The sequence below is a fragment of the Molossus molossus genome, unplaced genomic scaffold (assembly GCF_014108415.1).
Source record: "Molossus molossus isolate mMolMol1 unplaced genomic scaffold, mMolMol1.p scaffold_m16_p_1, whole genome shotgun sequence".
Lineage (NCBI taxonomy): Eukaryota > Metazoa > Chordata > Mammalia > Chiroptera > Molossidae > Molossus > Molossus molossus.
Window position 1 is genome coordinate 131,409,704 of NW_023425344.1, and position 24,380 is coordinate 131,434,083.

Below are 24,380 nucleotides of genomic sequence, written 5' to 3' on the forward strand. Positions count from 1 at the left end.
CTAACAATGCTGAACAAGTTATTTAAAGCTCTCAGCTTTAGTTTACTCATCTGTCATATGGGGATAAAACCTGCATTACTGGCCATTACAGTTTGTTATGAGAATAACAAACTAGTGAGTTTCAGTGTGAGTTTACAGGTATAAAAACCAATGGAAGATTGAGAGGTTTTTAATTCAAGCAAAAAATAAATTGAAAAAAACAAAAAACAAAACATGAATGAGATGACTTGAACAGATTTTGTAGTATTTCATTTAACATTGCTCTACAGACTTTGCAAAATAATGCTTGTCAATTTTGCAAGTCCCAAACAACGTGGGACTTTAATATTTCATTGTAGCAGATTGTCCTGGCAATATATCAAGTACTTCCTTTCACTCACCAGAAGCAATCATTAGTTTTTGTTTTTGTTTTTGTTTTTTTTCACTTATCTTCAGATAGAGCAGAAGGGAGAGAGGGAGGAAGAGAAAGAGAGAAACATCAATGTGAGAGAGACACATCAAGTGGTTGCCACCCACACGACCCCAACCATGGCTGGGGACAAACTGCAACCGAGGTACGTGCCCTTAGCGGAAACTGAACCCAGGACTCTCCAGTCCGCAGGCTGATGCTCTAACAGCTGAGCCAAACTGGCCAGGGCAGCAATCGTTAGTTTTTATACCATATCCAATAGGCATGAACTCTGGTAGATACTGAAGAAATGTTCATAGCCAATGAGGAATTAGATGATTCTAATAGCAACAAATTTAATGGACTAGAGTTGATGTTAACATTCTCAAAAAATATTCTTTATATATTTGAAGTTTTTTTAACAAGTCTGAATAATAAAGTCATCTGAATAATAAAGTCACATTTTTTAAAACTGCTTTGTACACAAAACTGCTTTTCCAAAATGTTTTCGGGTTTCTGGCTTCTTTAAGTATATATATAAGATATAAGAAATTTAGGGACCTCTTTAAGTTAGTACAGTGCTATGAATGAAGTGGCAGTGAGCCTGAGATCATGCCCTAGGATTTCCTAAAACCTTACCCAATTAGAGCTCTAAGTCTCTTATACAACAAACTGACAAAGACAAATGCCTTAGGAAGACCAGCTGACACAATAGAAGAATGGTATTAGATTTCAGGTGTGAATCCAGAAGAGCGCACCTGTTCAGTCTTGGTAAGTGTGTAGGACTCTTCTGCATCTGCCACACTGAGTACATCCCAAAGAGGGTTCCCTAGTCCTCAGGTGCTGTCTTCCACGTGGCTTCTAGTGCCAGAACTGGACCTGCTTCCTAGACCTGGTGGATGCATGATAACTCCAGTGAGGGCCTAGTCCATTGAAGTGAAAGGGAAGTAAACATGAAAAGCAAAGAAAACACACAAAGTAGAGATTGTGGCCAGATTTGATCCATAGATAAGTCATGTTTGGCTTGCACAATGTTTGTTTTATCATGAATTAGTCTTTAACGAGTATTATTTTAACTAGTTACTCATTTAATTGGTTGTTAACTAATTTAATGTTCAAATCCAGAATTCTGGGTACTCTTGTAAGATCTGGCAACTTTAGTCTCACCTTTCCATGTGGCAGTAATCAGGTAGGCTGGAGTAGAAGCTGCTGTTACTAGATGGGAGGCTGTGTTTTCAGTTCTCCCAGCCCTATCCCTGGCTGTTGATTTTCTTTAAGTAAAATTAAGAGGAAAGTTAAATGTTACTTATACTGCCTTCTGTATTAAAATTGGAAATAACAGATTGATTGGATGGCGTATTTTAGTATAAGTGAGAAAACAGTGTTAGTTTCCTAGGGTTATCATAACAAAGCACCATATGGGTAGTTTTAAACAACAGAAATTTATTCTTTCACTGTTCTAGAAGCTAGAAGTCTGAAATTGCAATGTTGGCAGGGCCATGCTCCCTCAGAGTCCTCTAGGGGACAATCCTTGCAGCTTTTTTTTTTTTTCCCTTCCAGCTTTTGGTAGCCTTTTTCAGCTTCTGGTAGCCCTATCTAGGTCTTCCTTGGTTTGTGGCAGTATAACTGCAATCTCCGATCTTCTGGCTGTCTTTCCTCTGTGTCCAAATTCCTCTTATAAGGATGGCAGTCATATCGCATTATGGCCCACCCGAATCCCGTATAACTTTACCTTAATCTGATTACATTTACAAAGTTCCCATTTTCAAATAATATTGCATTTATAGGACCTCACCATAACATTTTGGGGAACACAACAACATAATAGATGACATATTTTGTTGTAGAGTGCAGAATAATTGTTTAAGAACCAAGATTCTTGAGACAGAGTACCTGGAATCATATTTATACCTTATTTGCTATGTTATCCTAGATAAGCTGCTTAGCCCTCTTAGTGCCTCCATGACCTCATCTATAAAATGAAGATAATGGAATCTACTTCATAGTGTTGAAGTAAGGACAAAATGAGTTAATATATATAAAGCACTTAGAACAGTGTGTTGCACATACTTAGTATTCTGTAAACTGAATTATTATTATTATTTTATGTTATTCATACACAATTTCTATACATACAAGGAGTAACAATGCCAAAAAACTATTATTTAAGATAGCATTATAAAACCGTGGACAAACTAGGAACAGTTGATAGAAATGATGTAATATAAAAAAAAAAAAACCAACACTTGAGACAATCAAAAGAGAGTGAGAGACTGAAATTTTAATAAGATTTGCTTTTTAATGAAAATAAAATAATTGCAATACATTTAAAACGTTTGGCCTTCTCACTCTTAGATTACCCCCTCAGCCTTTATATGCACTTCAAACTTCAAACTCAGAAGCTAGATATTGACTGTTGGGTTTGCAGCACAATGGCCTATAGTTAATAATGGGGAAGTCACTCCAGGCAGAGCCTCCAAGGAACATATGACCTCTAAGTATTCCCAACTGTTACCTTGGAATCGTGTTATTACTGTGTATCTCCTTCCCATAAATCCTGGAGTTGATATTATCCTGGTATCCAGTATCTGGGTCAAAGATTCAGTCTGAATAATTCTTTGAATTTAAATCATATTTTTCCTCCTAAAGCAACAATTATTTTGAGCTATATTATTTCATTTTTCCATATAGCCTTTATGTAGTTTTAATAAAAACTGAGAGTTCTGGTGGAAAGGTTTGAAGAAATGACAAGACTTTTTGAAGTACCTGGATGAAAATTATTCTGTAGGTTAGTGGCTACTGGGTTTGTAGTACTACAGAATATATGCAGGGGTGGGCAAAAGTAGGTATATGAATAAATAATACAGTGATTAATAAATAATACCAGAATTGTGTTTTGTATACTCACAACTGTAAATCTACTTTTGCCCACCACTGTATGCTTCATTCTCAGATACTGTTACCTTGAAAACATGAGAATATTTAAATAAAATCAAAGTATCTTACTTAAATGGTGAAAGGGACATTGTGTATGTTACTTATGATTTGTGATTTTTATTTTAATAAAATAAGTTAGGCAATTTAATTTTTGGCAAAGAAGTGGTGTTTTGTAGTTCAAGTATTAGTAATTTGGAACATTTTGATTAAATGATGAATTCATCAGGACTCCTTCAGTTGCAAGTGAAAGAAAGCCAGCTCAAGCCAGCTTATGAAAATAAAAGAAACTTAATTGTTTATATAACTTTGGTTTCCAGAGGTGCATCTGGCTTCAGGCATGGTTGCGGCCAGGAACTCAAGTGATCTCATCTGGTCTTTTTCAGCTCTGCTGTTTTCTTTATTCATCATTCTTCAAACAGGCATATGATCAGTGAGATGACCACCAGCAGCTTGAGACCGTCATCTTCCTAGTTTAGCAGTCCCAACAGAAAGAGAATTTGTTAGGCCAAATGTCTATCTCTCTGCCCCAGAGAAGATGCAGGTTGACCATCTTTGATCAATAATCACTGTAACCCAGGGAATGGGGTACACTGGTGGGTCCGCCTAAAGCATGTTTTCCCAGTGTTACAATAGAGGGGCCTGGCCCAGTGACTGAAAGCCCCTCTGGAGTCTCATGGAATGAGTGTGGCTTTCTCCAGAGATTAGAAGAAGGGAGATGAAAAGTGTGCTCAGCAGACCAAAACTGTAGTGGATTCAAACTATTACAAGTGGAATGTGAAATAATTTAGAGACTACCTTCTGATTTTAAGGTGGCAATAAAGAACTGTCTGCCTTCTCCTATTAAAAAAATTTATCCAGCCTAGCCATTGTGGCTCAGTGGATTGAGTGTTGTCCCAGTGACTGAGAGGTCCCGGTTCTATTCCTGGTCAGGGCACATGCCTGAGTTGTGGGCTTGATCCCCAGTGTAGGGCGTGCAGGAGGCAGCAGATTGATGCTTCTCTCTCCCATCAATGTTTTTATCTCTCTTTCCCTTCCTCTCTCTGAAAAAAATCAGTGAAAACATATTAAAAATACAAATAAATAAATAGTCTATCCAAAACAAAGGAAATAGGAAAAAAAATATTCCAACTCTTTCTTTGATAAAAAGTAGGTGACATCAATAACTCTAATTCATAAATATGAATACAGAAAGTATATGTATGATATTCTGATTTAGTAGAACAGAGGAATGTGAAAACCAACAGAGGAGAAAAACTGCCTGGAGGCAATTTTGCTTTGCAGAGCCTTGGGAGGTTCTGTGATAAGAGGTGTCAGGGTAGATGAAGAAGGAAGTAAGGCATGGGGCTAGAAAATGACCAGCTAAAAGTCTGTAAAAGGACCATTGGACACTCACTCAGGTCCTTATTTCATCCCAACTAGATAACTACCTTCCCCATGCCCCAGATTTGGGAGGTTTATTCTCCAGATGTGTTGAAACTATAGGGACTCTAGGCTCAGGGACACATAAACACTGGAGATTGGGGTTAAGTGAAAGTCAGCCCTGCTCTTAGAGCACCAGGAGCCAAACTTCTAAATTCCAGAGAGAAACTAAATGGTCCCAGAGAAAGGCCCTGTAGTGTTTCTCCCACAGAGGAACCAGCTTGCTCTCCAGTTGCTCTTCAGTGAAGCTCACCTTCAACAAGTTTAACAAGTTCAACACAGAGCTGCCAGCTTGCTATACTAAAGTAGGGATAGCTAACCAAGGATCACCAGGTACTTGGGAATACCTCCACTATGAAAGCAAAGTAAACAGAAACAAAGAAATCTGATGAGACAAGAACTATAATTATTATCTTTAAAAATGTGAGAAATTTTTGCATAGAAAATAGTCTTTTTTAAAAAGGACAATTTAAGGAAAGGAAAAGGAAAAGTAAAGAATAAGAAATAACTTGCAAAAATTGGAAATGTGATGACTGAAATAAATTTATTAGAGGGGTTGAAAGATAAATTTGAGGAAGAAATAATTAGAGACATAATCCAGGAGGTCCAGTAGCTCACTAATACAAGAGAAAAATGGAAGATAATTATCAAAGAAATTATATAAGACATCCTAGAACAGAAGAAAGAGGTAAATATTAAGGTTTCTAGAGAAGAAAAAAAAACTGTTATATACAAAGTGTTTTGAATAAGAACAAACAAGAAAGAGACTTCTCTACATCAATACTGATATGGAAACATCTAAACTTATGAAGTGTTTCTTCTCTTAAAGGATAATTTTAATCATAAAAATAAACACTTCTTTTACCTGAGACTTATTGTCAAATATCTATAAATAAAAAGTTTCTTAGCACACTAAAAATATTCCACTGACAAGTTTTTTATTATTTAAACTAATTTAAATTTTTGTGTAGTCTGAGGTACACCAGTAATGTGTGTTTCAGAGATTTAGGGTATTTTCATGGTACTTATTCTGTTCCTCATTTTTTGATTCACTGATACACTCAATGAATAATGAGTGTTCTTTTCTCAAGGTACTATGGAAATGATATTTCTTGTTTTGTATGTATCCCAACATATAATGATTTAAAGTGACAAAGTTTAGTCCTACTGTCTTAAAATGTTTGGCTATTATTTTATACATGTAAAAAACTAAATAATTATGAGTTACAAAGTATCAATATAGAATATTAGCTTTTGTTTTCTCTTGTCAGTGAAGAAGAGAGTGCTGAGTGTTATTTGATTCTAAAACTTAGAGGGGGCATAAAAATTTAACATTTGGCAGACATTTTTAAATGTTTAATTATTTGAAAAATATTTTTAGGAGTCAATGATTATTGACTGTATAACTAATAAAATATACTATTAACTATATTTTTAGAATAAAAGTCTTCTCCCAATTGCATTTGGTTTTTAAAACATTCTAAATGTTATTTATTTTACTTTATTCTTTAATGTATTATGAGACCAAAACAATATAGAAAAATCAAGAAATGAAAGAGTGCTAGGATTTTTCTTGCCAATATAATGTTTTAGAATTCTGCTGAATTGCTTTTACTATAAAAACTAGACCAACTAGTCTATTATGGATTCTCCAGATAATGATATTTTGTAGAGGACTCTTGTAGTTCTTTAGGTTCAGGTAGGTCAAGAATTTTAAATTAGAACTATATAACTGGAAGGCATCCTCTTATTCATTTTACAAGTCCTGAGAAATCATGATTTATCCAGAGTCACACAGTTAATAGCAAAGGTTGGATGAGAATCACGACCTCCTGGCAGCAGTGATCTCTGTAAGATTCTTCAGGTTTATTCTCACCACCACCACATTATGTGCAGTGTTCATAATTTATTGCATTAGGCCCGATTAACAAATTACAAATTTGTATTTAATTTTTTTAAGCTGAGGGAACATTTAGAATTAGGAATATTGACAGTAACAAAAACATGATATGGCAAGAAGCATTTTGAAAAATCCTTGCCTAAGGTGGATGTCCCTTGATTAGACTTTTGCTCTCTAAAAGGAACTCTGCCTATTGTTCTATAGGACCTACTACTGCCTCTGGAAGGTTCTTCCTCGCCCAGTTTTCTCCAGGGTCACACTTACGTGGACATTGGCAAATATGCTCTCCTTGGAGGCTATCTAACCTTTGTTTCATACTTTCTGCTCATGCAATTTTGGCAGCAATTTTGAACATTGTTTTAAGGGTCAAACAGGCAAGACTTGTGTGTTTTTGGCAGTGTTATTCCCTCAGAAACTTAATTGGCTTCTGATCTACTTGTAGTTAATTCCATGTGCTAGTAATAGAGTGACTACATGTCCCAGTTTATTATTTCTTATTCATGTTAAATTATAATACCCTCTTTCTCTTAATTATGCCAATTTGGCCCTGTACGGTTTGACTCAGTGGTTAGAGTGTCGGCCCATGGACCAGAGTTCCGGGTTTGTTTCCTGCCCGGGGCACGTACCTCAGTTACAATGTGTCCCGAGCCCCAGTTGGAGTCGTGTGGGTGACAATCACTCAATGTGTCTCTCTCACATCAATGTTTCTCTCTCTCTTCCTCCCTCTCTCCCTCCTGCTCTATCTGACGATAAATGCAGGAGTGTCCTCAGGTGAGGATAAAAAAGAAAATATGCCAATTTGAACAGTACATTGTATGATCATGCTAGCCAAAAAATTCCAAGCCTTTCTCTCTCTCTCCTTCTCCCCCACACCCCCATCAACGCTGGCTTCCTTGTTTACCTGAGGAAACATTTAAAAGGACATTTTTGCCCAAAACCTTTTTCAATCTTTTTTCTTACTGTGTGAAATTCAGAAGCAGACAGTTTTTCTAACCCTGGGAACCCAAATTTCGGGATTTTCTATTTCTTTTATTTCTGCTCTCAAACCTATCAGTTCTTACATGTGCTAAGTTCTTATAAATTTTTGATAAATACAGCAAGTAATACTGTTATTGTAATATTCTGTTTTCCATCTTTTTTTGCCTATAGCTATAGACTTGGGAGACACTCTGCCTTTGAAACTATCTCAGGCATTTTTTAAAAATTAAGGTATAATTTACAAAAACACACAGCTCTTAAGCATTTGGGTCAATGAGTTTTGATAATTGTATACCCTGTGTAAACCACCACCCAAAATAACATATAGAACATTTCCATTACCCCAGATGGATGCCCCTTTCCAGTTAATTCCCCGCTTTGCTCCCCTGGAGGCAACCACTTTTTGGCTTCTGTCACTATGGATTCCTTTTGGCAAGCAGTTTTTTTATGAAGTGTTTTGTGACTGCATGACATAACTATCTTTCCATCCTTTACTCAGTTTCTTCTTTTCCTGATGCCTGGATGCTAAGCTGTTGCCAGATATTTTAGAGTTTTTTTGTTTGGTTTGCACCTCAAGATACCTTTTTTTTATGTTAATTAGGGAATGCTAACTGCAACAGCTTAAATGTAATTCAAATGTGTCTGTTGCTAATGAAACAGTGTATTGAAGGCATTCCTGACCTTATATAACCAGGGCCTTTAGTCTGGGAGCAGGTGGGGAAGAGACTATGAACATACCTCACCTGCTTCTGAAAAGCCTCAACATGAGAACTGATATTCAGTCACTCCACTGACATTCTTTTGGGGATTAGTATTAACAAGGACACACGTGGTGCAACAGGGGAGGGTTTGGAAGTGTAGACTCTAGCTGGGCAGCCACTTCTCAGTGACACCTCCACACTGTGACATAGGGGAAAAGCGAAGTTTGTATGATGTTTTTATACAATTTTTAAAAATATGTTTTTATTGATTTTTTAGAGAGAGGGTAAGGGAGAGATAAAGACATAGATGTGAGAGAAACATCCATCTGCTGCCTCCTGCACGCCCCATACTGGGGATCTAGCCGGAAACCTGGGCATGTACCCTGATCAGGAATCGAACCAGGGACAATGCTCAATCCACTGAGGCACACCATCTTGGCAAAGTTTGGATGATGTTAATAGTTACAGGTTAATAAGGTTAATGTCACAGCTTTTATTTTGTTTTAATAACTTAATACCGTATTGCTTTTGTTTTATGTCTTTGTTGCTTCCTTTTCTTTGTATTATATATTCTTTATGCTTTTTGAATAAAAATTTTAGTATTTGAAACTAAAAAAATGATATTGCTATCTCTAAGATAGAAGTGTTCGAAGCAAAAGCAACTTATAGACCAGCAGCAACAACAAAACAGAAAATGTAATTTTAAAACCATTTTGTTTTACCCTGGCCAGTTTGGCTCAGCGGTTAGAGCGTCGGCCCGTGGTCCAGAGAGACCCAGGTTCAGTTTCCGCTAAGGGCATGTACCTCGGTTGCAGTTTGTCCCGGGCCCTGGCTGGGTCGGGTGAGTGGCAACCACTCGATGTGTCCCTTTCACATCGATGTTTCTCTCTTTCTCTCCCTCCCACTCTATCTGAACAAAAAATGGAAATAAGAAAAGTAAAAACATTTTGCTTTGAAATAATTAACATCCTATATAGCTATAGTATATTGTTTTCCCAAAACTAAGAAATTAACATTGATATAATTAACTAAACTATGCTTTTATTTGGATTTTACCAGTTTTCTACTGAGTTCCTTTTTTTCAGGATCAAATCCAGAGAGCTATATCTCTTTAGTTTATTCCAATTTGTATCAATTTCTTGGTCTTTCTTTCAGGAACCTTATACTTTTGAAGAGTAATGGTCAGGTCTTTTGTATAATGAACCTCAGTCTGGGTTTGTCTGATGTTTTCTCCTGATTATATCACACACATGGTGTTACTGGTGACGTTAACATTGATCATTTGGTTAAGATGGTGTCTGCCAGGTTTCTCCACAGTGAAGTTATTAGAGAAAATATAATTTTAAAAATATAAAATTTACAAAAGCATCACAATATAAATAAGATTTGCATAAATCGAACAAATAATATCTATGACCTTATTGAGAAAGTAACAAACTGTTTTTAAAATGTATCTTTATTACTGAAAATATTACAGATGTCCTTCCTTTTTCCCCATTGACACTCCCCCTCCCCATCCCCTGTCATCACTACACTATTGTCTGTGTCCATTGGTTATACATATATGCATATAAGTTCTTTGATTAATCTCTTTCCACCCCCCCCTGGCCTTTTCACTGAGATCTGTAAGTCTGTTCCTTACTTCCACGTCTCTGGATCTATCTTGTTTGTCAGTTTATTTAGTTCATCAGATTCCACATATAAGTGAGAAAATAATAAATTTTTATTCAAAAACATTAACTATGATCCAGTTAAATGGAGAAAATCACCATATATGAATTAGCAGACTTAATGTCACAGAGATGTTAATTCTCTCAGTGTACTTAGAATAAATTCCAAACAAATTTTGGGGGTCTCAACATTACTACTACTACTGTTATTGTTATTATTATCATTATTATTATTATTATACATAACATTATAATTCTGAATTTATATGGAAGAGGAGTAGTCCAAAAATTACAAAGACACTCATAAATAAGTGTTTTTCTTGCCTTATAATTAGACTTAATATAAATCTATAATAATTAATTCAGTGTGTGGTGTAAGGATATACAAATTGGCTAATAGAAAGATAGAGAATTCAGAAACAGATCCATCTATATAGGGAAACTTGATTTATGACAAACTGGCATTGTAGATCAGTGTGAAAAGGATGGATAGATTTTTCAACATAGGAAAGACAATTGCATTTTTTTTTTTCTTAATCCTTACCCAAGGATATGTTTTATTGATTTTTAGAGAGAGAGGAAGGGGGAAAAAGAGAGAAACATCGATGTGAGAGAGAAACATCATACCTGGACCAGGGATTGAACATGCAACTTAGGAATGTGCCCTGACCAAGAATCGAACCCACAACCTTTTTGGTGTACAGGACAATACTCCAACCAACTAAGCCACCCAGCCAGGGCAAGCCAATTGCATTTCTATAGACCAGCAACAACAACTGGGGCAAGAAATTGCTCACATGAAGAGAGTAATAATGGATTCCTATCTCACATTAGACACACAATGGAAAATGGCTAACTTACAAATTGTAAATTAATAATTATAATTGAAGCAGAACTCAGTAAAAAGTTGAAGAAAAAACACCAACCAAAGAAATGAAAACAAAATTGGAAAGAGTACAAGAGAAAAGAGATGGGACAGGAAAATAGTGTGGTCACAGAAATTGAGAGAAGTGAGTCAAGTCAAATATACACTTAAAAGAGTGATGAAACACCTTTAACTTAAAAATATTACTGTTCATGATATGCCAGAACTGCATCATTTATTAACTTTTTTCATTGTGATCTATAAATTATTTTAATGAACTACTGACAACCCAGTTAGTCATCTCTAGAAAGCAAAGACCTGGGAACCACCTGACTTGCAAAAGAATTTATGATCACTTTCTGAGTTTGGGGAATTTTATCAAAAAGGCTTAAGTAAGATTTATTAAATGACTGTTGTAGTTATTCTTTTACTTAGAGGCACCTTGTTTAACCCAATATACCTAGAAAGGGATGTTTAGAAACATTATTATTTTTTATACGTATTTGCCATTATATGAATTTTTAGAGAAATCTTTGTTTTAAATATGTCTGACATGTATTTTTATCAAAGCCTTCTCGTTATAAATGTAGATCACTCAGTTTAGGGGAAATGGTTGCCATTTAATCTAATTGACCTATCTTTCAAACCTATCTTTCAAATCAGACTTCTTTTTGTCAATAAAGATCCAACTTGATTTTTTAACTTAAATAAATATGTTAATGTATGTCTCCATGACAACCACCACACAGCTGAATTCTCATTCTAATATAAATAGATAAGGCACAGAGCCTTACCATGTATTGCCTGGGTATAATAAGATACTGCTTCTTCAGCATTTTTTTTGTGCTCACTAAAGTATCCCAGAATTGAGATGATTCTTTTACAATGGTAAGGGTATGGAAGAGGTAAAGTACTTAAGTAGCAATGCCTGCATTACTGCTTCATTCTATTATACATCTGAACTTAGAGTATACTAATATGGGGCCACTTATTCCATTTCTTAATCAAATATATATGTTATACAGCCAGTGTGACTCAGAGGGTTGAGCAATATCCCGTGTACCAAAAACATCTCTGGTTCATTCCTGGTCAGGGCACATGCCCAGGCTGCGGGCTCCAGTAGGGGGTGTGTGGGAGGCAGCTGATCGATGTTTCTGTCTCTCTCTCTTTCAAATCTCCACCCAAGGATATTTTTCTATTTATCTTCAGATAGAGTGGAAGGGGGAGAAAGAGAAACATCAATGTGAGAGAGACACATCGACTAGTTGTCTCGCGCCCGACCCAACCAGGGCAGAAGATGAACTGCAACTGAAGTATATGCCCTTGACTGGAATTGATCTCGGGACTCTTTGGTCCGCAGGCCCACACTCTAACTGCTGAGCCAAACTGGCCAGAGCCTTCCTCTCTCTTTAAAATAAAAAACATTTTTTAAAAACTATCTGTGCCCACATATCTCTTGGAAAGCCTTCATATAGCCTCAAATATCCTTCAATTTGTGGACCACTAATATAAAAGACAGGCAGAGTAGATCCATCATACGTATAATTGTAGATGCAAGATACCCATTCTAATGAAGTAAAACCAGTGTTTAGAGGTTAAGCCTTTTTTGAAGTAAAAGACAACTAGAATCTGAATATTGAAAGGACATACTGTGTATCTGGGCCCAGTAACATTGCTGGACCTCAGAGTTAAAGAAGGATATCTTTAGGGAGCCAGACAAGTGGGTTGAGTTATCTGTAAGTGGGAAATTATGTCAGTCTTGATTTCAGTCAATACAAGAAAATGAAGATACTTAGAAGATTTTCAAAAAAAGAATAGGTAACTTATAGATTTTTATATCCAAACAAACAGTCCTTCAAGTTTAAGTCAACAGGCAAATAATTTTAAACTTAAAAACATTTTTAAAAATTATCCCTTCACCCTAGCCGGTTTGGCTCAGCGGTTGGAGCATTGGCCTGCGGTCCAGAGAGACCCGGGTTCGGTTCCTGCTAAGGGCATGTACCTCGGTTGCAGTTTGTCCCTGACCCTGGTTGGTCGTGCGGGTGGCAGCCACTCGATGTGTCCCTTTCACATCGTTTCTCTTTCTCTCTCTCTCTCTCTCTCTCTCTCTCTCTCTCTCTCTCTCTCTCTCTCTCTTCCTCTCTCTCCCTCCCACTCTACCTGAACAAAACATGGAAAAATGTCCTCAAGTGAGGATAAAAAAAAAAAGTATTCCTTTGCACATTTATTGAGACAATGCTTACTAAAGAACAGACTTTTAAAATTTTTTAACCTGGCTTTGCAAGGTAAAGATGTACTTGGAGCTGCTAGAATGGGATCTGGCAAGACTTTGATTTTTCTTGTCCCAGTACTGGAAGCTTTTTATCATCTGTAATAGACTTTAATAGATGGACTGTGGGTTCTGATAATACTACGTATGAGAGAACTGATCAATTTTTCAAGCCGTTGGGTTTTCCAAAAAGTAGGAACAAATCATGGACCTTTCAACAATCTCATCATTGACAGAAAGGATCTGAGACAAGTTGTTTGAGAACATCGACCACCTATGTTTGTATACAAGTTTCACTATTTAAACACAAGGATGAACCACTAAGCGTTCATAACAATCTCCAAAAGTTAGTTCATGATGAAGAAGAATCTTGGGCATAGACTTTGCTGATACTATGAATACTATTATTAGAAATCTTCCTCCAAAACAGTTATATTAGTTTTTTTCCAGCAAAACAAAATCTGTAGAGGACCTTATATGCTTGAGTTTGAAAAACTCTGAATATGTTTGGTTTGGTAAGAAAAGTAAACTGTAACACCCCTGTCACTTTGGAATAAAACTACATAGTTTGTGAGCTCTAGTAAAAAACAAGTATCTCATATTTCTTTTTGAGAAGCCATCTGAATAAGAGCATTTTGTATACATATATATTTTGTTGTTGTTGTTTTTCCAGTTGTAAAGAGGTTCAGTATCTAAACCGAGTTTTCTACTGCCTGTACTCTGGTATTTCTATTCTTGACTTCTATTGTTGACAGAAGCAGAAGAGAAAAGTGGAAGTCTGTAAGAAGTTTATCTGAAAAAGTGCTAATAGTGCTCTTTGCTACAGATACTGCACCCAGGGTATTGGATAGTCAGGCCATGAACTAGGTTCTTCCATTTGATTGCCCAGAGGATGCCAACTCATATCACAGAGCACATAGACCTGCCAAGTAGATGATGAAGCTTTATTAATTTTGCTTTTCTCGGAAGAATAAAAGGGTGGTATAGCAACTTCTTGAGAAGAAAGTGCCTATGAAGGAAATAAAATTCAATCCAGAAAAACTTATGGGCATCTAGAAAAGAAAGTTATTTTTATCTCAAGATCAACAATTAAAGAGCTCAAAGGTGTTTTGTTTCCTATATATATTAGTATAGCTAATGAGAGATGAAGTATTTGATTTGAACAAGTTGCCTTTACCCAAATATGCTATGTCTCTTAGACTTGCTGGATAATTTGGATAAGATTTCTCAGAAAATGTAGAAACACAGAACAAAGAATTGTTAATAAGCTTAGGGCTCTATCCCTCACCAAGAAGTAAATAAAAGAATTTAAAGCTTATTTCAGTGAGAAAATGTCCATCTTTTAGTAAGGTGAGAAGAGACCAGAAATAGGAAAGGAAGTGGACAAGGTGACTAATGGTATTACTAAGGAAAAGAGGCAAATGAGGGAAAATGGGAGAGAACGTAGTACAAACAAGAGGGCCTCAGACTCAATCAGCTCCTAATACTGATGAGCACAGAAAACCAAGAAAGTTCTGAATTGAGATTGTCAATAATAAGCCTATATCCCATTTTGTGGGGTGTTTTTATTTATTTTTTTTGCATTTATCTTCAGATAGAGCGGGAGGGAGAGAAGGAGGAAGAGAGAGAAAGAAACATCGATGTGAGAGAGACACATCAACTGGTTGCCACCCACATGACCCCAACACAGGGCCGGGGACAAACTGCAACCAAGGTATGTGCTTCTAGGGGGAACCAAACCCAGGACTCTGGTCCACGGGCCGACGCTCTGACTGCTGAGCCAAACCAGTCAGGGCTATCATTTTTAATAAAAGTACATTTAAAAACATTTAACAAAAGACATGCAGAATCTCTACATTAAACACATTACAGAGAAAAATTAAAGAAGATTTGAGTAAGTGAACAGAGATGACATGTTCATGGATTGTCAGACTCAATTAGATGACAGTTCTCCCCAAATTGCACTATAGATTCAACATTGTCCCCATCATAATTGCACAGGCTTTTTTTTTTTTTCCAAAATTGACAAACTTACTCTAAAAGTTATGTGGGAATGTGATCACTGGGTCAAATTGCAGTTCTGTTTTTAATTTTTTGAGGAAACTCTATATTGTTTTCCATAGTAGCTGCACCATTCTCACCAGCAGTGTGCCAGAGTCCCCTTTTCTCCATATCTTCAACAGCATTTTTCATTTATTGATTTATTGGTGGTAGCCATTCTGACAGGTGTGAGGTGATGCCTCATTGTTATTTTAATTTGCATCTCTCTGATGATTAGTGACTTAAGCACTTTTTCATGTGTTCCTTGGCCTCTTTGAAGAAGTATCTATTTACCCCTTTACCCATTTTCCAATTGGATTGTTTGTCTTCCTTTTGTTAAGTTGTATGAGTTCTTTATATATTTTTGACTCAGTGATCTCACTTTTGGGAATATATTCTAAGAATCCTGAAATAATGATCAGAAAGAATATATGCACCCCTATGTTTCATAGCAGTGCTATTTACAATAGCTAAGATCTGAAAATAGCCCAAGTGCCCATCAGTAGATGAGTGAATGAAAAAGCTGTGGTACATTTATGCAAAGGAATACTATACAGCAATGAAAAAGAAGACTCTCTTATCTTTTGAGACAGCATGGAGGTACCTGGACAGTAATATGCTAAGCAAAATAAGCCAGTCAGAGAAAGACAAGTGTCACATCATCTCCCTTATATGTGAAATCTAATGAAAAAAATAAACTAATGAGCAAAATAAATCCAGAGATATGGAAGCATGGAACAGACTGATGAATCTTAGAGGAAAGGGGGTGGGACAGGGTGGGATAAGATTAACGAAATAACCCATGGACAGAAACAATAGTACAGTGAAGGCCTGGGGGGGAGAGGGGCAGTATGGAGAGGGTCAATGAGTAAAAGGGGGAACATCTGTAATACATTCAACAATGATAAATTAAAAAATAAATAAAAGTTATATGGAAATGTAAAAGATGAAGAATATTCAAACAATTTTAAAATCATAGCTGGAGGACTTGACTTCATGACATAATGATAATGCTGTAGTAGCTAGGACAGTGTGATGCTGCTGTAAGGATCACAGATAGATCAATGAACAGAAAGGCCTGATGAGACCCACAGTTTATGGTCATTTGTTTTCCAACAAGATCCAGAACAACCCAGTAGAGAAGGGAAAGTTTTTAAGTAAATAGTGCTGAATCAACTAGATCTTTATATGGAATAACAATACATCTAAATTCCTACCTTGCACCATGCATAAAAATTAACTTGAGATAGATTAAATATAAAAACTAGAACCATAAGGCTTTTAGAAAACAAAAAACAAAAAAACAATCAGAGAATATCTTCATGCTTTGGAGGTAGGCAGAGATTTAAATGCAGAAAGCAATAACCATAAGAGAAAAAAACATAAATTAGACTTTATTAAAAAAAAAAAAAAAAAAAAGGCTCATCAAAGATACCATTATGAAAACAAAAAGGAAAGCCATGGACTGAGAAAAATTATTTTCAAAACATGTGTTTGTCAGAGGGCTATATAGATTTAAAATAAATAAATAAATTATACAACTTATAAAAATAAACACAATCAAAAACAAAAAAGAGAGGGTAGGGGACAAATAATTTGAAAAACTACTTTATAACACAGATACTTCACAACAGAAGATGTTCAAATGGCCAACATCATATGCTGAACATCATTAATCAGGAAATGCAACTTAAAATGATAGTGAGATACCCACGAGCATGGCTAAAATTAAATAGGTTGATAACAAATGTTAGAAGGATGTTGAGTAACTGGAACCTATACATTGTTTTAGAGGGTTAAATAGTACTACCTCTTAGGAAAAAGATCTGGAAATTTCTTATAAAGCTAAGCATACACTTATGTGTTGACCCAGCAATTCTACTTCTGGGTATTTACTCAGGAAAAGTGAAAATATAACTTCACCCCCCACACACACACACACACACATAAAGATGTTCACAAGATGAACATGTTCACAAGATGAATACATGTGTCTGTATTCATACTAGCCAAAAACTAGAAATAGCCCAGATGTCCATTAGTAAAAGAATGGATAAACAGACTATAGTGTCTTCATAAAATAGACTGCTACTCAGAAATAAAAGGAATGAACTACTGATCCCTGCAACACATAAATGAATCTTATTATACTAACTAAGGAAGGCTTATACAAAAGAATACATACAGTATTACTTCATTTTTATGAAGTTCTAGAACAAGAAAAATTTATCTGGGAGGGGCAGGAATCAAAAGAGCGGGATGGAGCAGGGAATGACTGAAAGGATTATGAAGAAACTTTCTTTGGGGTGATGATAATGATTTGGGTTATAAGGTATATGCATTTGTTAAAACTCATGGAATGGTACACTTAAGATTTGTACATTTCATCTTATGTAAATTTTACTTCAAAGGAATGAAAATAGAGCTTTAAAAAATATCAGAAGATAATACTGTTTTATACTCACAAGATTGGGAAAAGTGTTGGCAAGGAGATGGAATAGCCTGCCCTCTCTTACTTTGCTAGTAGTTAAAGAAATTGCATCAATGATATAAAACAATTTGTCATTATGTAATAACTTTTGTATATACCAACCAAGAAATTTCACTCTGAGACATAGAAACATTTACAAATGTACACAGAGAAACATGCATGATGCATGACAGTGTTCCAGAACACTGGAAATAATTCAGATATCTATTAACAAGAGAAGACATAAACTGTGCTATATTCAAACATACCAGATTGGGTAAATCTTATGAACATATAAGAATATTTCCAATATGATTCCAACCAATATAATTCCATCCAAAGTCTTGCAAAATTAAACATTTTATTAACTAGGGATACATAGGATAAAGGAAAGCAAAGTAAACATTCAGGGTCACTGGGGAGAAGGCATGGCAAGGAGGATTGGAATTGGATGGGAAGAGCCATAAAGGTAACTTCAGAGTTACTGGTAATGTTTTATTCCTTGAACTGAATACAGGTGTTAATTTTATTTTACTTTTTTTACTTACACATATGTTGAAATATTGTTTGGAATATATTCAATATTTAATAATAACTACATGAGAAACAAAATGTACATTTTAAAATTTAATAATTTTTAAGAATTCTTCATTAGTAATCATATGATATGCAAGAAGTAAGAAGTTGGCTTTCTGATATAATTTGGTCATCTATTCAAGTGTTTATCAATTGCATCTACATAACTTGATAGGGATGTGGCATTGGTTAAGCCGTTATTCGGAGGCGACTGATTTGTTAGCTGTATCCTTAAAATGAATTAGAAAAACTGCTGAAATATAGAACAATTACAGTCTTATATAGGCCCTACTGCTAGTCGAGTGGACTTCTGAAAGCACATTTTCATGAATTGGAACGTCACTTGAACTGATCATTGACCAACTATTTTTGTTTATCTTTAAAAAAAAAAAAAAAATTCATTGTTGAATGTGTTACAGAAGTTCCTCCTTTTCCCCCTATTGACCCCCTCTTCCTTGCTCCCGCCCCCGTCCTGCCTTTTCCCACACTGTTCTCTGTGTCCATTCATTATGCATATATGCAGGTAAGTTCTTTGGCTTATTTTTTCCCACCCCCCATCCCCTTTCCCTTTGAGGTTTGTCAGCCTAACAATCAATTTGTACTTCTTAATCCCTTCACCTTTTTCACCCATTCCTCCAACCCCCCTCCCATCTGACAACCAACAAAATGTTCTCTGTATCTATGAGAATGTTTCTATTCTGCTTGTTCATTTGTTTGCAGATTCACTTGTCGATAGATATATATTTATTGCCATTTTGTTTGTTCATATTTTTTATCTTTTTCTTCAAGAAGACCCTTCAACATTTCATATAATATTGGTGGTGATAAACTCCTTTAGCTTTTTCTTGTTTAGGAAACTCTTTATATGTCCATCGATTCTAAATGATAGCTTTACAGGATAGAGTAATCTTGGTTGTAGATTCTTGCTTTTCATCACTCTGAATATTTCACTCCCTTTTGGCGCAAAGTTACTTTTGAGAAATCAGCTGACAGTCTTATGGGAGTTCCCTTGTAGGCAACTAACTGCTTTTTTCTTGCTGCTTTTAAGATTCTCTCTTTGTCTTGAACCTTTTGCATTTTGATTATGATGTGTCTTGGTGTGGGCCTCTTGGGGTTCATCTTGTTTGGGACTCTCTCTGCTTCCTGGACTTGTATGTCTGTTTCCTTCACCAAGTTAGGGAAGTTTTCTGCCATTATTGTTTCAAACGGGTTTTCAATTTCTTGTTCTCTCTCGTCTCCTTCTGGCACCCCCATGATGTGAACATTGGCACGTTTGAAGTTGTCCCAGAGGCTCCTTACACTATCCTCATTTTTTTGGATTCTTTTTTCTTTTTGCTATTCTTATTGGGTGTTTTTTGCTTCCTTAAATTCCAAATTGATGGTTTGCTTCTTGGCTTTATCTACTCTACTATTGAATCTGTGTAAATTATTCTTTACTTCAGTTAGTGCCTCCTTTATTTCTGAATGGTCCTTTTTCATGCTCTTGAGGCCCGCACTATTTTCACTGAAGTTCTCACTAAGTTCATTGAGCATCCTTATAAGCAGTATTTTGAACTCAGCATCTGTTAGGTTGTTTATCTCCATTTCGTTTAGTTCTTTTCCTGGAGTTTTATTCTTTTCTTTCATTTGGGACATATTTCTTTGTCTCCTCATTTTGGCTACCTCCTTGTGTTTGTTTCTATGTATTAGGTAGAGTTGCTATGTCTCCTGGGTTTCCTAGGGTGGCCTATTATAGTAGGTGTCCTATAGAGTCCAGTGACACAACCTCCCTGGTCTCCCAGCTGGGCCCTGAAGGTACACCCCTCATGTGGACTTTACATCCTTCTGTTGTAATTGAGTCTTTATGGCACATCAGTGAGAGGGTTTTACTCAGGCTGATCAACTTGCATGGAGGCCATGCCCGCTATCCACCAACCTCTGACTGCCTTTGGTGATCAACTGTGCAGGGGCCCACCACACAGAGCAAGACTTACTTCAGCAAGGCTTTGGTAACCACTGAGTCCACTCCTTGAGTGTGTCACTTGTGGAAGTGGTTAGGTGGTGCTGCTTTGACATGGTTTGAAGCTGTCCACTGGGTGTGCTCACTCTGGGGCAAGGTCAGCCACTGCCTGTGTTCTACCTGGGGCCACCAGGCATAAGCTACGAAGTGATCTGCAGATGCCTGCTTCTTGTGCTGGGCTTGTAGGTTCCAAGGCTGCTTCTAGTGCCAGGCCTGGGGCCACTTTACGAGAGTTTTGGGGCCCACTGAGACTATATGCTGCTTGTTTGAGAGAGTTTGAGAAAATCTGAAGCAGGATCCAAGATAGGCCATTCCTATGGTAAAGCCACTGGAAACAGCTTGGGTGGGCCTGAAAGTTGGGTGGGGCAGGGCCTCAGAGACCCATAGTGTGAGCCAGGTTGCTAAAGTCCCAGATATGGCTGCTGTCTGCCGGCCTTGTGGGGGAAAGGCTCACCAAAGGAACAAAGGCCTCTAATAGCACATCTGTCCAGGAGAAAGCTGCCCCTCCAGCCCTTGTCCCAATGCCAAACATCACAGTTCTTCCCCATGTGTCTCTGCTGCCTTTAGAACTGCCTCCCCCATGCTGGAGCTCAGAGGATGCAAGTCCAAGTAAGTCCGTGCACGGGCCCTTTAAGAGGAGCTGCCTGGGGCTCCAGAAGCTTCAGCCTCCCTCAGCCTCAGTTCACTCTCGCTTTTATAGCCAGAAGTTATGGGGTCTTCTCTTCCTGGCACTGGAACCCTGAGTTGGTGGCCTGGTGGGAGGGTGACCCCTCACTCCTCAGGGAGAACCTTCACAGCTGAGGTGTCCCTCCTGATTTTTATGCACCACACGTGGGTGTGGGACCAGCCCATCTGTGCCTCTGCCCCTCCTACCAGTATTGATGTGGCCTCTTCAGTTTTGTAGTTGTACGACTTCCATTGAGCTTGATTTCAGGCGGTCTTGAATGATGGTTGTTTTGTAGTTTAGTTGTAATTTTGATGTGGTTGTGGCAGGAGACGATACCACATTTACCTGTGCTGCTATCTTGCCCAGTTATTAAATTGCCTTTCAATCAGGTCATAGAAAATGTCTCCCACAATTTTTTTTTTTTTTAAACTTAGCTATAATGAAAATTTTCAGGTTCTGTGGATAACACTTAGATATTATCGTTCTTCTGTTGACTCTTAAACATTTCAAGGTATTTATAGATTTTTTTATTTTAACATTTCTTGCAAAATCTGTGAATATTTTTTTATTAAATCATCTTGTCAAAAAATAAAGGTTGGACTCTGTAGCTATAATGTGGTCCTAAATTTGGAGCTTAAAATTTAAAGGGCTTACCCCAACCCTTTACTCTTTGTAAGTATTCAAATATTCTTTTGGATGCCAGATAATAAATTCATTGTGCTAGATATCCAGCAAGATGACAGTCTGGTTGCCTGTATGAAGTACTACTTAAATATACACAATTGCAGATCCAGTGCCTTATTGCTTCATTTATCACAGGAAGTGCCAGAGTTCTGAAATATTTTGTAAGAAAAACTACTCTACTTGCCTCGGTTCTCACAGGAACGATGAAGCAGATTATGCCAATTTAACCCTAAGTATTAAGGTTAGGATTCTAAATGACATTTAATAGTATGATATTTTCTATCTTAAACTTTATAGGGTACAAAACAAGACCTTATCCTTTCATATTGCTCTTTATTTTTTAAAGCATCTGAGTGATGATAAAAATCTAAGCTTAAGAACTGTCAGATGATTTATGATATTTCATTTCTTTTCAAAGGATTGGGGTGTCACCAGTAAGCCTATTAGAATTGTAGGTCTAAAGTTTCTCAGTTTTAAAAAAGACCAGCTGCATAAACAAGTGTGTTAGCTTTGTAATTTAATTCTATGTGATTTTTTTAATACTTCAAAGTACCGAAGGAGGCATTTACTCTTAGGTCATAAATACTTGTTTATGTCACTATGATCTCAGACTTTCAAGTACATTTCAAGATCTACTTCTTAAAATATTAATATATTTTTATTGTGTTCTTTACAACCTCAAGCCATTTCTCCTTTTGTCTACCTAAATCTGCCTTTCTGCATGGGCTGACCCCAGCAAAGGTGGAATGTGAATAAACTGGATGAAGACTATTTAAAAACTTGGAATCCTGCATTCAGTGATAATCTCACTATCATTGAGAATATGCTGTGAGCACCTTAAAGCAATTTTTTTTTTTGCATATCAGAAATGCATTTTTATTTTTATTTGAAAACAAAAAATTTTAGACAAATTATTTTAGTATATAAATTTGAGTTTGTTATTATACAGAATATAAAGATTTCCCTCACTAATTTTCCATGTGAAGGGTATCACAAGCCTGATGGGATACTTTGTGCATACAAGTGTGTATTTATACGCAGGATGCTGGTAACCAATGGGGAGTGCTCCTACACACGTTAGGTCAAGTGACGCCACATATTAAAAAGGGCATAGGAGAAATACTCTCATTAATCAGATTCAAGAATCAAACACGACACAAAAACTGCAGCTAAGACCAGGTCAGTAACTTTAGTCGGGACCCTGCAGATTATGCTGGGATAACATATCGTGTGCAGCACATTAAAACAGCATGGAAGAGCTAATATATAGAAAGGCTAAAATGAGGGATTTCATTCACTAAAGCTAATTTACTTCTTGTCAACTGCCAAAGTAAAACAAAACAAAACAGAGCTATATAAGTGTTCGTGCACTGAAGGCATGTTATACAGTTTCTGTGCAGCATGCTACAAGTGAGTTAGAATTCTTCACTGGTCATAGAAACTTCTTTGCCCCTTTTCACCAAATTTCAGGCATATCTTATTTTAGATGGACAATAAATCTACTTTTTATTAAACTTTTAAATTTGGGGTAATTTTAAATTCACATGTAATTATAAAAATAATATGCATCTCATGTACCCTTTTCAGTTTTCCCAAAAACAAAGGCAATAAAAGCAAAAGTAAACAAGTAGGACTATTTCAAACAAAAAAGGTTCTGCCCAGCAAAGGAAAACATCAAGAAAATGAAAAGGCATCCTATGGATGGGAGAAAATATTTGCGAACCACATATCCCAAAAGAAAATAATATCCAAAATAAACAAGGAACTCATATAACTCAATAACAAAAACAAAAACAAATAAACAAACAAAACCCAATTTAGAAATGGACAAAGGACCTGAATAAACATTTTTTAAAAGAGGACATACAAATGGCCAACAGGTTCATGAACAGGTGGTCATCACTGCCCTGGCCAGTGTCTCTCAGTGGTTAGAGCATGGGCCCTTCGCACCAAGGGTCAAAGGTTCGATTCCCAGTCAAGGACACATACCTGGGTTGTAGGTTCAATCCCAGGTCCTGGTTGGGGTGCGTGCAGGAAGCAACCAATCTCTCTCTCTCTCTCTCTCTCTCTCTCCCTCCCTCCCTCCCTCTCCCCCCCCTTCCACTCTCTCTAAAAATCAGTGGGAAAAAATATTCTCAGTTGACTATTAACAATAACAAAAAAGGTACTCATCACTAATCATCAAGGAAATACAAATCAAAACCACAGTGAGATATCACCTCACACCACACACCTTAAAGAAGATAAATGCTGGCAAAGATGTGGAAAAGGAGGAACACTTATACATGATTGTGGGAATGTAAACTGGTAAAACCATTATAGAAAACTGTACGGGGGTTCCTCAAGATATTAAAAATGTAACTACATATGATACAGCAATTCCACTCTGGAAATATATCCAAAGGAAATGAAACCATTATCTCAAAGACAAAACTGTGCTCTCATGTTCATTGTAGCATTATTCACAGTAGCCAAGGTATGGAAACAACCTAAGTGTTTACCAAGGAATAAATTTATCAAGAAAATATGGTATATATACAAAAGATATTATTCAGCCTTTTAAAAAAGGAAATCCTGACAATTGCGGCAACATGGATGAATCTGGAGGGCATTATGTTAAATGAAATGAGCCAGAGAGGAAGACAAATACTATACTGCATGGTATTACTTATATGTGGAATCTTTTTTTTAAAAAAAAAAAGTTGAACTTATACAAACATAGAGTAGAAAGTAGAAAAGTGGTTGCCAGAGGCTGAGATGTTAGGGAAATAAGGGTGCAAACTCAGTTATAAGATGAATAAGGTCTGAGGATCCAAT

The 24,380-nt window shown here is 36.5% G+C and overlaps 1 protein-coding gene and 1 pseudogene across 50 annotated transcripts in view; both read left to right on the plus strand.

Moving 5' to 3' along the window:
* ZNF438 (zinc finger protein 438) overlaps positions 1 to 24,380 on the plus strand; it is a 195,568-nt gene that overhangs the window by 93,089 nt on the left and 78,099 nt on the right. The gene's annotated exons all lie outside the window — the stretch shown is intronic.
* Positions 13,150 to 14,578, plus strand: LOC118639119 (annotated as a pseudogene).